At 35.7% G+C, this 17,539-nt stretch overlaps 1 protein-coding gene across 3 annotated transcripts in view; it reads right to left on the reverse strand.

Annotated features, from left to right (window-relative positions):
* The window catches only part of SYT4 (synaptotagmin 4), a 234,883-nt gene that overhangs the window by 40,453 nt on the left and 176,891 nt on the right, over nucleotides 1-17,539 (reverse strand). The window lies entirely within an intron of this gene.

A 17,539-nucleotide genomic window follows, 5' to 3' on the forward strand; every position in this document is an offset into this window, starting at 1 on the left:
CTGGGAACTCTGCAAAAGGAAGTTTCCCTGGAGATGCATGGAGGGTTAATTAAGCCACCAATGTTGCTGTAGGACTGAGCTGCAGTGGGAAAATATAGAAGAAGCCAGATCTGTCCCATTAGTGTCAGTTCCTATCTTGGAGCCCAAAGCATAAAGTGACCTCTTCCTGGGAAGGAAGGGAACATTATTGTACTTAGCCTGGCACACTCAGGGTGGAGACACTGTGTTCTCGAAGTGAGGCTTCATAACATCTCCATTTGCCAGCCAAGTCCCAGAGCAATGATAAAATTAGGATTCTCTCTGCGCATGGGTCATTTTGCTGACACTCCAACTTCTCAGCACTGCTGACTGCTGCCAGTTTTCCCCGAGTGGTAATAACATCCCCACCTCCATCTACCAGTGCAAATATAACCTTTTCAATCCAGAATTTTTATTTCTATTATGACCATGATTATTCTGTAATGTTTTTAAAACCTTCTAGAACCTGGCTGCCCAAGATCTCTGAGTGTTTATTCAATAAATGCACACACACACACACACACACACACACACACACACGCCAAATGAATCACCTATTATGTGCAAGACACTCTAGAAGATAGAAGAATAAATGTGATCTTTAGCCTAGAAAAGCTCATAACCTTCTCTTCTTGTCCAAAGTTTAATAATTTTTCCAAAATGATAATTGCCTATGGCCCACAAGAGGTGAAGTAGAATCCAATATTCAACTTCTGAAAACATATAAAGCAAATGGTGACATTTTTTCTAATTTCCCAAAAAACCTTTCATTACAGTTATACTTGTGTAAAACAGAAAAGTAATATTCAGATGACATGATTTTACTATGGCTTATCTATTATTTGGACACAATATACCTAAATTTTGAGTGGAAATTTTAATTTTCAACCTGATGTATGAATGTGTGAAGCCACATACAAAGTCAAAGCCCTGTTTGCAGTTAGTTTATTTGGAATCTATAAATGTTTAATTTTAAAATAAAAATACTGCTGGGTAACAAGGGAGCTCCATTTTAAACCAATTGAGGAAAGTCCACACTGTCCTCCTTACCAATCCCCGCTCTTGCCAACAATCTCCTTCCCCCACATCTCTGCCAACCACCCCTGCTTGTTGAACCATCATGATAGCCATTCTGAAAGGTTCCAGGTGACATCCAGTTTGAATATCTCTGTTCTTCTCTTTGAGGGTGATTTTAAATGATTGTGTGTGTGTGTGTGTGTGTGTGTGTGTTTATTCACATGTCTATGCCTAGAATTGAAATCCTGTTATTTACCCTAAGACCATGATCTAGGAGTCATCTTAATCATTAATGAGTGTCTCCTACTGACAAGTGCTTAGAAAAGGAAATGAGGAACTCTGGTGCTGAACTTGTAAATCAAAATGTAAAAACAAGAGAAAGAAGGAAAAGGAAAAAAACAGGAAAGTGAGCACTACTTTAAAAAATGAAGGAGGACATAACATTAATATTTTTATCATCTTGAGTTGAAAATATTGAAAAATATACTTTTATTACTAAGTTCTTATTTCATTCTCTGAACTGGTACGAATGATCCTCTTTTAAAGCAGTTGGTAGCCTTTTAGATGATCCCCAATCATGGCCTCTGGAGAGAAGGTGGTGGGTGAAGAAACCTATTCCACCCTTGGAAGGGAAAAATACAGGGATGGACAAATGAACACCAAGGTTCAGCATGTCCATAGACTATAGGATGATTGTCATATACAAAAGGTAACACGACATCTTAGAAATGACATAGTTTCCTCACAATCTTACCATCTTTCCCTAAGACCCTTAGTCCCATACATAGTGGTTCTCAAAGTGTGGTCCCTGGACCAGCAACATGAACATCACCTGTGTCTTCTTCAGGCCCTACTTACAGACCCATTGAATATGACACTCTTGTGGTGTGGGCCAGTAATGTGTGTTTTAACAAGTTATCAGGGTAAGTCTAATGCACCCTTAAGTTTGAAAACCACTGCCATAGATAACTGAGACATTCTTTCTCCATTCATGACCCTGAATTAGAAAAAAAAACAAACAAAACAAAACAGAGAAATGATAAAGAAATATGATCAACATACACCATACAAAAGTTCTCTGATGAATAGAGTTAATGTGATTTTCTTAGGTAGATATTGGGTGTAGCAGAACATATTTCAGTTATATGGGGGGGGGAGTGACTAAATTTTCATAGACTGTGAGGTATAAGGGCATACATTATGTGAGAAAATACCTTACATTTTGCATAGAGTTCATATTTGATAGGGATTTGAATGTCAAGTGCTAACATGTCAGTGGAACCATTGAAGGTGTTGTAACTGGGGGTGAAGGTCAGTAAATCTGTATCAGAAAGAATTATCAGTGGAAGCAAAGTAGAAGAAAGATAAGAGGATGGACTAAGAGCAGGTGATCAGGTAGAAAGCTGTTGCAATAGCCAAAGTGAGCAATAATGGCATCCTACATCTTTTAGCTAGGAAGTGATGATAATGATGAAGAGGATGCTGCTGATTGGGGTGGTATTAATAACAACTGTATCAGTATGAGAACATTTTTGCAGTACCAACAAGAGAAAGCCATTGCAATAAAAATATATAAAGCAAATCAGATTAAAATGTTCTCATCTGGCTTTCTTGGAAATATAAAAGTATGACAGTTATATAGTTTCAGTCCATTATAATACTGTCTTTAATATAGGAGAGATATTATACCGTAGTATTTTGGTAATTACTTTAAATGGTACATTTAAATACGTGTGCATTAAGTTTAAAATCTCTCAACTGAAAGAATAAGTCAGAAAACATCATGAAGTAGTCTTAAAAGATAGACTTATCATTGAATTACATTTTGCTTAATGGACTTCAGGCCAAAGATTCAAATTGCCTTTCCAGGGGGGGAGGGGGTTATTTCATAGAGGATTAGTTCAGATCCACTTCCTTTCCTCTCCCTACTCATTCTGGAGAATCCAATTCATCTCAATTAAGAAAAATTTTACTTTACTACACTTATTATGCTGAACACTTTATAAGGTATATAAATGTGAATTACCATGGTGTATTCCTGAAACTAATATTATACTGTATGTCAACTTTAATTAAAATAAATTTAAAAGTAAATTAAATTAAAATAAAGTTATTACTGAATGTCTAAAATATGTAAGGTATAATGTTTTGTAGGAATGGGACAGGGAAATGACTCAATGAGCAAAATGCAGTCCTACTATAAAGAAATCTAGTAGGGATAAATGTTGACAAAGATAAAAATTATGATGAGAAAGATTTTAAGGTGTGGATCTCAACTTTGGCAGCACATTGGAAGCACTTGGGATATTTAAGAAATACTGCTATCTGTTCTCCACCTCTAGAGATATTAAGCTAATTGACAGGGGTTATATGCAGGCCGTCAAGATTTTCTAAAAGTACTTTTGGGTTTTTGAAGTATTAAATTGTTGATATCTGAGGTAAAACCTTTATGAATGAATATAATCTTGACAAGCAGAGATAGAGGTCTCCAGGAAGACATTTACAATGGAGTGAAGGCAAGAATACCTTATGAAGAAATTAAGTCAGAGCTAAAATGATAATGTGAGATGGCCATATTCTCGACTACCTTATAGAACAGGCAATGCAGAATTAAGAGCCCCTAATTAGATCGAGAATACCTAGGTTCAACTCCTGAATCTGCCTATTATTGACTGTATAAATTTAGTCCATTCACCTAACTGCTGAGCACTGGTTTACTCATTTACAAAAAACTACATTTAGGTGTTTGATCCATTCTAAGTCAGTCATAAAAAACTAAGAACTATATGACTTCACTCATATGTGGGATACAAAACTGGAACTTTTGAACACAAACATCACTTTAGTAGTTACCAGAGAGAAGGAGTTGGAGGATGAAGAGGGCCTAATATATGGTGATGGGAAAAGATTTGACTTTGGGTGGTGAGCACACAGTGCAGCCTACAGCTCATGTAACATGGAAACCCACACCTACATGATCATATCAACCAATCTCATTCTGATAAATTTAATAAAAATGAAATTAAAAATACATAATAGCTATTTATGTAATTAAATACTTATTATATTTATGCATTAGGTAAGGATTAATAATTTACAAATAAATTTTGACCAAAAAGATGCAACTTATACAGGGAATTGTCAACATGGTTTTATGATTCAATTAACCCCTAAGGAGAGAGTGTTAGTCTTTCTCATTTTTGGAGCTTCAGTACCTTTAGAGGACCTGGAATGTGGCAACTCTGTCCATGCTTTAGTGGTTAAATGTGGGAACTGGGCCCTACTTAGCATTTTAATCTTGTCATTTAAGATAGCATTGTCTTAGAGTATCCAGAAGTAAACTTGTTCTCCTTGTGCCAATTACCTTCTAAAAAGCATTTTCACCTGAATGTACAATTAGAAATGTATATGTCATCTCCCCTAGCACAGACATATATAACATGTGTCATCGCCCCCAAAACACACATCTATATGTAAGCAATTCTGATCTGTTCTATTCTATTCCATTTCAACATATTCCATTGGCTTTCAATAAAAAGCAAAATAATTCATAAAATTGGTTTCATGGTTCTTTAATGGGTTATAGGTGACTATATGGGCCACTCAGCATCCACCTTCCGTTTGAAAAATATTTCTCTAAAAATCTCAGTGTGGCCTTTGGTAGGAAACATGCATACCTTGAGAAGCCTAGATTCTTTACCTCAAAAATGTCTGCTACAACATGGAGGGACCTGGAGAGTATTATGCTAAGTGAAATAAGCCCATCAAAGAAAGACAAGTATCACATGACCTCACTCATATGTGGAATCTAATGACCAAAATAGATCCAGAAACATAGAAGCATAGAACAGACTGTGGAATCTCAGAGGAAAGATGGTTGTAGGTGGGAAGAAATAAACTAAAGAACTTGTATGTATATATGCATAAACCATGGACACAGTCAATAGGGTGGTGAAGGCCAGTGGGTGGGGGAGCTAGAAGGGGTTAATGAGGAGAAAAGGGAACATTCATAATACTTTTAACAATAAATTTTTTTAAACTATCTGCTAACCAGACAGAAAGTAGAATCATGATATTTCTTTCCCCAATTGAATATTATTGTAGTTATAAATGTTAATAAAATTGGAGCATTTCTGAACCTGAGTTTTGCCAGAGGGCTTTTTGAACCGAATCTGATATTCCTAAGAAAGAGATGCCAGTATTTAAGTATATCACCTAGCAGTGATGAGAGAGCATTGAATACACCTAAATATGTCAAAAAATCATCTACTTGTCTTTAAAATATTGGCTGATTCCTCTAAAATGAGATTTTTCTGCATCTGACTGGAGTAAAATGCTGCGTTGATGGAAGAGTATTAATATTCCATATGCTGTACTTATGAAAAGCTTCAAGCACTTTGCTCAGATTTTAAGAGAAAATTTCCTTTGAAATACAGATCAATCGTTTCTATGAAAAAGATTTATATTGCCACCTTAGGAATATCACAGAGTTGGATCCTACTTTCTTGCAATTTTTTTTTTATATATATATTGGGGCTGAGGCAGATCTTGCCTACATCTCCTTTTCCTTGAGATATCTCCAGTGAACTAACGTCAGCCAGCCTCCTCTCATAACCCTCCAGATGTGCTGGCTTTGTAATATGCTGGCATGGCATGACCAAACATCTGTGGGTCAAAAGAGCTTTGGTCCAGGTTCTGTGTGTTTTAGCTTCTGAACTGGACAGATTGAGGCAAAAAACAAAACAAAAACAAACAAACAAAAAACCACACAAACAAACAAACAAAACACCACTATCTTTTTCATGTATCCACCAACCTTAGGATCTTAATAACTAAACTATGTGTGCCATTTGTATTTTACAATTTTTTGAAGGAGTTAAAAAATGACACAATATAGGTCTGATTATTATTTCTCCCATATCATTTGCTATAGTTTAGGGTCTTAAAACAAAAAGAAACCAGGTAGAAATTTACTATCTTTCTCTCCAACAAAATAACACTCACCCATCTTTTCACTCCTCTCCTGCCATATGTTTCCAGTTCTGAAAAGTTAACAGCCTAGTTTCAAATAATGCAATTGTATTGTGCATTCCTTCCTGACCCCCAGGTTGGTGATGACATTGACTGGCTGTCTCTGAAAAACCTGATGCTGCCTTGCTAGCACTTTCCACTGCTACCTTATCAGATACCACATCATGGTGTTTTGATGTGTGTGTGTTGTGTGTGTGATATAAACACAATTAGAGTATTTTCTGAGCATGTAGTGTAGTTTAAATGCCCAGATCACAGTCAGAAGAGAGGAACATAGAATTTACTTATTTTTAAAATGCACTTTGTTTACTACCCTCTAGTAGACTGTAAGTGCAATGAAGACATGGGTTTTTATCTTTTCTTTCAGTAGTGTATTGTGTATTATCAGAATAGTGCCTATATCTATTTCTGAAACATCTGTAGTATTTCTAAGCAATTTTGATGATTACTTGTGTTTTATGTTGTATGTTTTTTTCAGTTTATAGTTCCACATTTAATTATTATTTTTAATGTATAATACTTTTAATTTCTCTTAAAATTATGTCTATCAATCTTTTCCTTTATGGTCTCCTTAGCTTTCTAACTGTCCATTGTATCCCCTAAAGAAGTGTAAAGTCTTGCCTTGGCCATTCCTATTTCATTTTTCCCTTGTGTGCATGTCAGTGATGTGTGAATGCAGCCAGCTGTACAGAACCATTGTTGTAGTAGCATTGTGTGACATATACATATGACATAGAAACATGCTGATACATATTCAAAAAATATGTGTGCAAAATATTAGTATGGAGAAGACATAAAATTTATGACCCTTATAGCAGAAAATAGATTGCCAAATATAGATCTCAAATTCTATGAGTTCTGCCTACAAAAAAAAGGATGACACTGGGTTGCAGTGAGATAAAACGTTTCAAATAAACCTTAAACTGATCTGAAGGGCTAATCTGGCAATGAAAAATGAGAATTTCAGTGCACTAAAGTGATAAATTTATATTAATTTTTAAAATATATTTTTATTGATTTAGAGAAGGAGAGAAAGAAACATCAATGATGAGAGAGAATTGCTAATTGGCTGCCTCTTGCTTGCCCCACACTGGAGATCAAGCCTTCAACCCAAGTATGTGCCCTAATTGGGAATTGGACCTTGACCTCCTGGTTCATAGGTTGATGATTAACCATCAAGCTATCTCGGCTAGGCGATAAACTTGTATTTCTTAAACTCTTACAAAATAAAAAGTTCAGAATGGGGTGTTTTCAATGCCAGTGTCTGCACCTTTATGAGAAAGGAGAAGGAAGGAGAGGAGAAAGAATGAAAAGAGAATGAAGGTCTGATCAATGCCATCAAACCTTAGAAGGAAGGTAGGGGAGGATGGGGGTAAAGGGGAGAGATCAACCAAAGGACTTGTATACATGCATATAAGCCTAACCAATGGATACAGACACAGCAGGGAGTGGGGGGTGGGTGGGCGACGACAATGAGGGCATGAGTGAAGGCATGGGGAAAATGGGGGAATAAGAACACATATTAATACCTTAATCAATAAAGAAAAAAAATAAAGTTAACCAATAAAGAAAATAGAAAATTTTAAAAATAATCAAAATAAACTGTAATTGAAAAATAAATAAATAAGTAAATAAATTCTACACACACCAATAGTTCAATTTTGAAAATGAAATGTATTTTAATTAGAAAAAAAAGAATGAAGTTGACATTCAATAGTCAACTCAATTTCTGTTTGTTCCATGTAAGGTTTCCTGAATGACTCCCATTGGATTATATACTCCAGCAGAAGTAAAGGACCTGGTCTGATGGTAATTATATTTTCCTTGATTATAATCATTGGTTTGAGATCTGTGATTATAGGGAATCACACATGCCCATTTATCCTCAGAAATCTAAATGGTTATGCTGGCGCTTGAGGTCATTCCACCTGGCTCAGAACCAGCCAGGATGGCTAATGATTCAAACTATTAAGGACTGCATCTTAGAAGGACAAATGAGTATCGGTCAATGTGACTGACTTTCTCTTCCTGGAATAGTTCTTAAGTGCTTGATTGAAATAGCTGCTAAGTCACAGAGAATGTGATTTCTTGTTCCTGCACATTGAAGAGAATGACCTCACGTGGCCACAAACAATAGAAATTGATAGAGGACAATCTTGATTCTTCTGGAATTGTACATGTCTTAATGTTTTGCTACGTGTTAAAGGTAAGTCCTATTGCCCTACCAGGGGTCCTCAAACTTTTTAAAGTGGGGGCCAGATCACGGTCCCTCAGAGAGCTGGAGGGCCGGACTATATGAACTACTAATTCCTACTGTAACACCTCGGCTGCGCTCACTGCCCAAAAAACCTGGCGGGCCAGATCAGACTCCTCTGCGGGCCGCATGTGGCCCGCGGGCCGTAGTTTGAAGACGCCTGCAACGATTGGCTCAATGGAAAGAGTGTTAGCCTGCAGACCAAAGGATCCCAGGTTTGATTCTGGTCAAGGGCACATACTTCAGTTGTAGACTCCTCCCTGGTCAAGGCTTGTGCAACCAATGTATGTATTTCTCTCACGTCAATATTTCTCTCTGTCTTTCCCTGTTCTACTCTCTCTGAAAATCAATAGGAAAAATATCCCCAGGTGAGGATTCAAAAAAAAAGGTAAGTACTATTATGGTAGATTGGCTATAGTGTAGTGCTTAAATTGTAATGCAAAGGATAATTGACATGAAGTTGGTATAATTCATTGCAAGTTATTTAGGGGAGAGAGAGTGAGAAAGAGAGAGAAAGAGCACTCGTAGGAGGTGAGCTATACAGCTATACTGCTAAAGTTGTGCTTATCAAAATAGCAGGTACAGGCTGGCTCCCTGAGTTCTGAATGAATTATAACTGGGGCATCGTTTTCCAAATCTGACTTGGATGGGACTCACTCCATCTCTGAGGACCTTGGTAGAGGCCTGTTTAGAGAATTGTGCAACTTCTGCATTTACTATCCTGCCTCCTGCCACTGCAGGGACCTTCAAGCTTGGCTCCCAATCTTATCAGAGCATGTCTGATAACATGACCTTTCTGATGGCTTATTCATAATTCAATATTTACTCATAATTCAAAGTTGAGTCTTATCCCTTCCTCTCCAATCAAGAGAACACAAGCATCTATATGATGAATAGAAGGAATGGGACAAATCAGAGGCCAACATTGCCAAACCTACCTCATATTGGACAGACCACAAAAGGATCACATCACTATACTCAGCTGACTATATCCAAATATTCATAAAGTGATGCTAAATATAAATCCCACAGCTCCTCTGAGAAGTAGCAATGAGTTGAAAGTGAATGGCAACCTTTTATGAGAAACTTCTAAGCCAAAACATTGAACCTTGTCACTTAGACTGAACACTCTTTTCATGTCTTTGTATAGTCATTGAAGCATTGTCAGATAAAAAAAAAAGAATATTCATCTCTATCTGCCCAAGTTCTGGAGGGAATTTGACTCACTGCATTCCATTTTGAAATTGCTGATTCACCTGTGTACAGAAGTGACTCCTCTCCTATGCTTCACTAGTCATTGTTCAAATTTTATCCCCAAAAGGTAAAGATTTAAATCTTGTATTCACTTTACATATTAATCAATCATTTATTTAGTTCCTATAAGATGCCAGATACTTCCCCAGGCACTAGAGAAATAAAGAAAAAGACAAAAAGGTTCTCTGCTGTCAAGCAACTCACATACTTATGAAAATAACCAAAACAAGTATTTTGTTCTTATTTTTTTTATGAATAAGAACAACTATCACATAAATTTCTGTTTTAAGTCCTGTCTATGATTGCATACTAGAGTTCCAGTGCATAGATTTGTGCACCAGTGGGCCCTTCAGCCTGGCCTGGGCCCTTTCATATTCCAGGACCCCTGGGGGAATATCAGATAGCAGGTTTTGACCTGATCTTCACAGGCCCAATCCAGACAGGAGGGAGCCCATGCTGTCCATTGAGCATTTGGTGGTCAGTGCATGTCAAAGTGTCCTGATGACTGGTCGTTTGGTTGTTCAATCACTTAGGCTTTCCTATATATATATAATCAATAAATATAAACTCACAAGTCAGTTTTTTATACATTTTTGAGATTTACTGAAACATTTACTGAGTTTTCTCAATCCTTGACTGGCTTATTTGATTATTATAATATGTATTTTATTCTTGTTTTTTATACCATAAGTGCTAAAACCCATTTTTTTTAATTACTCATCTAATTAGTTTTGACACTGAATGACCAGACTGGTTTTGAGGGTTTAAGAAACTATTCATTTCTGGGAACCTTGATTTTGATGTAATGAAGGAAGAATAGAGGCTAGAAAAAGAATCCTGTTTCTAGTCTCTTCCTGTTTATTCTGAGAAAAATACAGTAAGCCAGCCTGAATGCTGTTGCTCAGTGGTTGAGCATCGACCTATGAACCTGGTCATGGTTCAATTCTCAGTCAGAGCACATATCTCGTTTGTGGGCTTGATCCTAGTAGGGGGTATGCAGGAAGCAGCTATTTAAAGATTTTCACTCATCATTGATGTTTCTATCTCTCCTTCTCCTTTCCTCTCTGAAATCAATAAAAATACACACACACACACACACACACACACACACACACACGCACACTGAGCCACTAGGGATATGGTATGGAGTTATGCATAAGAGCTAGAATTCAATGCCTTGTTTTGACAGTCAAGAAACTAGGTGTTTCACTAGAAGGTTTTTAAAGTTATTACATGCAGAAATGCCATTGCTTTAAATTAAATGCAAATTGGCTTATCCCATATTGGAGTTGTAACAAGCATTAAAGATAATATTTTCAGCAGCATTTTCAGTTTTAGGATCAATGTATATCACTAGTTTCTAACAAGCATATGTATTTTGTTTTATGTGGTTATTTGCCCTTTCTTAATAATATCCCAAGTATTCATTACTTATAGTTCTGATTTTGTATGAGGCCTAAGGGGTCAAATTTAGGAGAGTGACATCATTTAAGCAGATGTTATTGTTTTTCAATTTTGACCAATTTCTGATTTATGCTTTATGATAAAAAAATATGGCTGGTATTGTATTGTATCTCTTTTTATGTGAATCATTTGTGCCTAATGCATAGGCAGTTGTTTGTTTTTAAGTATTCCATGGGTATGTGTAAGATAATACATTTTATGTGAGTAGGATATGAAAGTTAATTTGTACTAGATATTATTAAATAAGCTCATTCAGTATATTATTTAGGTACTAGTGGTACCTAATTAATTAATTAGAAGAAGTATTTTTAAATGTATATTTTTTATTGATTTCATAGAGGAAGGGAGAGAGAGAGATAGAAACATCAATGATGAGAGAGAATCACTGATTGGCTGCCTTCTGCACACCCCCCACCAGGGACTGAGCCCACAACCCAGGCATGTGTCCTGGACCATAATTGAACCTGGAATCCTTCAATCCATTGCCCCATGCTCTATCCACTGAGCCAAACCAGCCAGGTCTAGAATACTAGAATAAATATTTTAATATCACTATTAACCCTTTCTTTATAATAGAAGAGTCAGAGATGAAAGAAAATTACTGTAATGTATATGAAAATAATATATAGATTGAGTAATAAATAAACAATAACAACATGATATAACAACAAAGACATGTTATAAAAACAATAAAAACATTATTTAAGAAACATTTATAAAAACAATGACTGATAAATTGATTAAACTTATTCTAATATCTCCCTGTATAGCAAATAAAGAGTAAAAACACTTCAAATGCTTGACTAATTTCCTTTATGATGAAGTATTTACAACTTTAACTTTAAGGTCACACACTCTTTGAACTTGAGAGAAAGCAACATACAACTGGCCATGTCTGAAAACGGGTCAGGAAGGAATATTCCTACTCTGTCTAGATTGGCACCAGCAAGAGCTAATATATATCGCGTATGTGGGAGGTGATGTTTATTTTTAAATTGTCAGTGTGCATCATATATACCAGTCGGTCAGTCGGTCGGACAGTCAGACGATCAGACAGATGTATGTTTGGTCACTTAGCCTTTTATATATTTAGATTCCTTCTTTAAAAATATGTTTTTATTGATGTTTAAGAGATAGGAAAGGAGGAAGGAAAATAGAAACATCAATGATGAGACAGAAACATTGATCGACTGCTTTCTGCATACCCTCTACAGGGGAGCAAGCCCACAACCTGAGCATGTGCCCTGACCAGGAATTGAACTCATGACCTCTGGGTATGTGGGATGATGCTCAACAAATTGAGCCACACCAGCCAGGGTGGTATTCTTTATCTGTATTTATATTGGTTCTGTTTGAATGATTGAGATTAAAAGAGTTGTGCTAAACCTCCCTCCCCCACTTACAATCCTCTCAGCTTTCTTTGTTTTACAAGAGTTTTCACTTAATACATTTTAATGCTATGCTAACATGAAAAGATTTATGACAGTCATATCATCATTGCAGATTTCACATTTTACCAATAAAACATGACCTTCTTTGTTCTATTTAGCTCATTTTACCTTGAATTCTGCATTGCCTCTTATTAATATTGCAATCCTGCTTAGTTTTTGTTTGCATATGCAAGAACTCATATTTTGCTTTAAAATTTTTCTTTTTTTGTTAAACCTTTTGATACTTTATTTAAACTTTAAAAAACAAAAAACAAAAAGTTGTTTTCTATTTTTAATATGTGAGAACTTAAGGAATCTTCAATTGTAAAATCCTCATTACCAGCTCTCACCCCAATTTATGTATGTTTTTAAACATTTTTTCACTGTGTGGACAGTATAATTTTGCCAATATTGCTCTCATCTGTATATATGAGTATTTTTTATTTATGTAATTTACTGTAAAAGTAATTTTATTAAAACCTTTTATTGGCAACAGATATAGTAAAAAATATGGGTTGTCTAACAAGACCATGTGTCTATAGGGGAGCCAAGGATTTGAAAAATGTCTTTTCCCAGCCTCAGCCAGTCTTGTGCAAAGAAGGTGGCAAATGGATATGAGACTTTATTTAAGTTATTATGGGCATGTTACTTTCAGTGAAAGGGGAAAACATAGGGAATTGATATTTAAAGGGCATTTCCTTTATGTAAATAAATAAGTGAATTGTTTTAGTTAGTATATTTTATCTGAGAGAACCAGGCATAGATAAAATGTATGAAAAATCTAGGACTGGAAATTATGTATTTACTAGCCTGCCCTTTGGTGAGTACCTTTGTTTTTAGAAGTAATCAGCAAAGTCCTTGGAGATACAGACACTGGCCTAGCCTGGGCTATATGTTTGAGTGCTTCCATCGACCTGGGATGCTCCCTTTGGCATTTTGTCATGTTGAAAGTTCACCATTCTTTCAGCTCAGGCCCCAGATTTTTGTTTAGTTCCCTACATGGGAAATATGGATGCTATGTCTTTACAAAATTTGCCATGTCCTGTCTTTTATATTTAGACCTAACTAAACCTTGTTCTAGGTGGCAAGTTCCTTCAGGTCACATACTATTTTCCTATGAACCTCATTATGCCTCATTGTCTTCAACACTCGACCTTGTACAGTCAAAATAACTCCAATGAAACTGGATTTGGTCTTGGTAAGATAAAAGCAGAACTTTTTATATAGAAGGGGGGGAACTATGTCTAATTTACAAATTATATTTCCACTTAGAGATTTAACATTCCTACCTTATTCCAAAGTGCACATTTCCTTTGCTGGTCTGAATCCTCTGGTGCTTAATAAGTTAGTAATAATTCAGAAAGCCTTATATTATATAATCACTAAAATTGGTGATATGTCTCCCCACCCCATAAGTAACAATCAAACAAAACACAGATGCTAAATAAAAAAGATCCCTGGCCAAGCCAAGATAGGGCTTATAAATCTTATCTCTCAAATTAGTGTTTTGCATTAAGATTTTTTTTTCTATGTTGAGAGGCATAGTGGTTTGCTTAAAGGTCAAAATTCCTCACCCAGATCCCCCTGTAAACTTGAGAGCAACCTTGATAAAGAGCAAAGCTGAGTACAAATTCAAATCAAAGAAGAAGGTCATCATGAATTTAATTATTTTATGCCTTTTGCATTTCTAAGACTACTGGTCATTAGTGTTTATTAATATACTAGGCAGTGAGACCAGAATGTTAAGTTCTTCACTTAACATAAAGAAAATGAACTTTAACTAGCAATAAACTTTAAAATGAGAGTATAGAATCACTTTAATTTAAATAGCAAGCAAGCAAGCTGGCTCATTCAACTATCTTAAAATTGATCGTTATATTTTCATCTCCTAGAGTCTGTTTCCAATATTTACAAAAGAATTACACAATACCCTAATAATGAAGCTTATAAAAGGAAAAATCTCTTATAGCCTCTATATTTTTATATTTCAGGCATTTTCACTTTTTTTAGTTTTTCTTTTAATTCCTTATTCATCCACAATGTTGTGTTTTATGTGAATCATAAATACAATATAGGCTCTGATAGTTAAAAATGGCTCAGCTTCTCTGCTTAACAATATTAAAATCCTTGGTATGAGGAAAAGGTGACAAGTAGATAATGATAAACTTAAATCTAGTGAATCATAATAAAAGCATAAATGATGGTGGCCTGTCTATATCCAAAGCAATGACATCAGCAAAAGTCAGGAAGAAACAAATTTTGGGGAAGGACCAGGCCAGGAGGAAATAATTAGGATCAATGAAGGTATTTCTGGCAGTAACACAGGATAAGTTTGAACATAAAAGTCTGCATTACAAATATTTTTGGTCTTAACTAACAAGTGTTTCAGGGATGTATGGACTGAAACTTTGGGTCCCTCCAAACTAGTTCCCACTGTGACTGTATTTGGACATGGGCCTCTAAGGAAGTGATTAAAGTTAAACAAGGTTTTAGAAGTGGGGCCCTGATGAAATAGAAATTGTGTCCTTATAAGAAGAGACAACAAAGGGCTCACTTTCTCCAAGAACACACAAAGAAGCAGTCATGGTGTACAGTGAGATGGCAGCTGTCTACACGTTAAGAGAAGAGGCCTCAGGATGAAATCTAACTTATTGGTCTTTTATTTTAGCCTTTCCTACCTTTAGAACTATAAGAAATAAACCTCTGTTGTTTAAGCTACTCAGTCTGTAGTATTTTATTATGGCAGCCTCAATAGACTAGGACAAGGAGAGTGGAGGAAAGATTTAAGAAGAATTTCCAAGGATGCACAGTACCAAAAGACTGTCTGATCAAGTAAATGTCATTAGTTCATCTCTCTAGCCCAGTGGTCAGCAAACTCATTAGTCAGCAGAGCCAAGTATCAACAGTACAATGATTGAAATTTCTTTTGAGAGCCACATTTTTAAATTTAAACTTCTTCTAAAGCCACTTATTCAAAATAGACTCACACAGGCCATGGTATTCTGTGGAAGTGCCACACTCAAGGGGCCAAAGAGTCGCATGTGGCTGGTGAGCAGTGAATGAACTTTCAGATGACTCAAGCCTGCAGTCATTACTTGCCTCCAGCCATTAAGTCTTCTTAGTTGAGTTTCCAGACATTCTGAAGAGAAAAGCCATTTCTGTTGTTTTTTCCTAATTCCCGAATCAAGACTTACTGAGTAAAAAAATATTACTCTCAATCACTATATTTAGGGTTGGTTTTTTGTTTGTTTGTTTGTTTGTTTGTTTTTTAATATAGTGATAATAACTGAAATTATTATAAACTTCAGGCCTACCAGATTACTATTTATTTATTTGTTTGTTCTTGTTGCTTTCTGTTTTTTTTTTTGTTTTGTTTTTGTTTTTGTTTTTTATATAGCTGCTGTTGCTGTAACCACTCAGATGAACTGGGTTTGAAAACTTAAAATAAATTCTGTCCAATCATAAATTATGCTGGGTTAGGAAGTTGTAATTTTTTCATTACTAGAGGTTTTCATGTTGAGACTAAATGTCTGTCTCAAATATTACAGAAGGTTTTTTTACATGAAGTTGATTTGTCTTGGTAGGATGTCTCATTATTTTTGTGTTTACAGTTCAACCAAATGTCTATCCCTATGTTACATATGTGCTTATCAACATGTGCTTGAATCTAAAGGTCTCTCTACTCTGTATGATTCCATAATAGAAGAAATGGCCAAGGTGGACTTATTAATAATAGTAACAATGACAATAACCATCATCATTATAACTAACACTATAGGCCCGTTGCATGAAGATTCATTTAAGAATAGGCCTTCCTTCTCCTGGATTCGCTCCCTGCTTCCCAGGAGCCTGCAAGTCTTCACTCCCAGCCGGAGTGCTGCTCCTGTAGCTCCCTCCACCCTTGGCCCTCCCCCTCATAGTAGGTGTTCCACCTGCTGGGTCACTCTATGCCTGAGTATGCAAGTTAAACTGCCATCTTTGTTGGGTTATTTTGCATACTCATTTCTGATTGGCTGACATGTATCACAGAGGTATGGTAAATTTGCATATTTCTCTTCTATTAGTGTAGATTTTCTGAGTGATAATTATGTGTCAGGGATGGGCTAAGTGCATTTCATATGTTTCCTGTTCAATCCTGATGATTAACTCTCCTGGGTAGTTACTAATTTATACATGCGATAAATTGCCCCTCTATTAATGATTTCTCCACTGCCACTAATCAAGCAAGTAGTAGCTGGACTTAGAACCCAGGCTATCTGACTCCAGAACCCATGCTGGATATTTATGTCTTGTGCTCTTATCTAAATAGTGGGAAAGACTCTTAGGGCGAGAATGTAAAACTGTACTCTGCTCAATTTAAATGTAGTATGTTTTACCTGCACCTTTGTAGGTATGCATAACCTGACAAACAGCTCTTACTTATGGTCCCTTAGATACAAAAGGATGTGTCTCCAAGATGGAAAGTTCCATTCTGTAAGGCCAGTGCCCTGTGACCATGGAAAATAGTGTGGTTAACCAGTGGCCCACAAGAAGAATAAATTTGCTTCCTTATTTTGTTGGGAAACTTGTATAAAACTAATTCAGTTATCAAGCATCTGAGCATTAAACTAGTAATATTTAATATTTGCATGGTAATTTGCTCCTCAGTCTTCACTACCCTGTACTAAATTTTATCATTAATCCTCACAGCACCCTTATAGGAATCCCATGTAAAAGAGAAAAAAAATACTTAGGAATAATCAAACGAATGCCATGTCATTACAGTGAAGAATTCAATTACATCTCTTATTTTAGCTTCTCTGAATACAAATGAATAATTGTTGTCAATTAAGAGCTAAGCCAATTGAAATGGAAATTTTGAATTTTGAAAGACTTAAAAGCATTATTGGATTCAAACAAACAAACAGCAATCAAAACATAATTGTATGCTTCTAAACACTAATCCTCATGAATCTCAAGGGTAATTGGTTAAAAAAAATCACAAAAAATGACTTTATCAAAAACAAAGAGAAAAATAAATCTTGAAAATTTTGCTGCATTAATAATAGAAAAATCAGAGACAGAAGAGTAA

Source organism: Pipistrellus kuhlii, unplaced genomic scaffold, assembly GCF_014108245.1.
Source record: "Pipistrellus kuhlii isolate mPipKuh1 unplaced genomic scaffold, mPipKuh1.p scaffold_m20_p_6, whole genome shotgun sequence".
In the NCBI taxonomy this organism is placed as follows: domain Eukaryota; kingdom Metazoa; phylum Chordata; class Mammalia; order Chiroptera; family Vespertilionidae; genus Pipistrellus; species Pipistrellus kuhlii.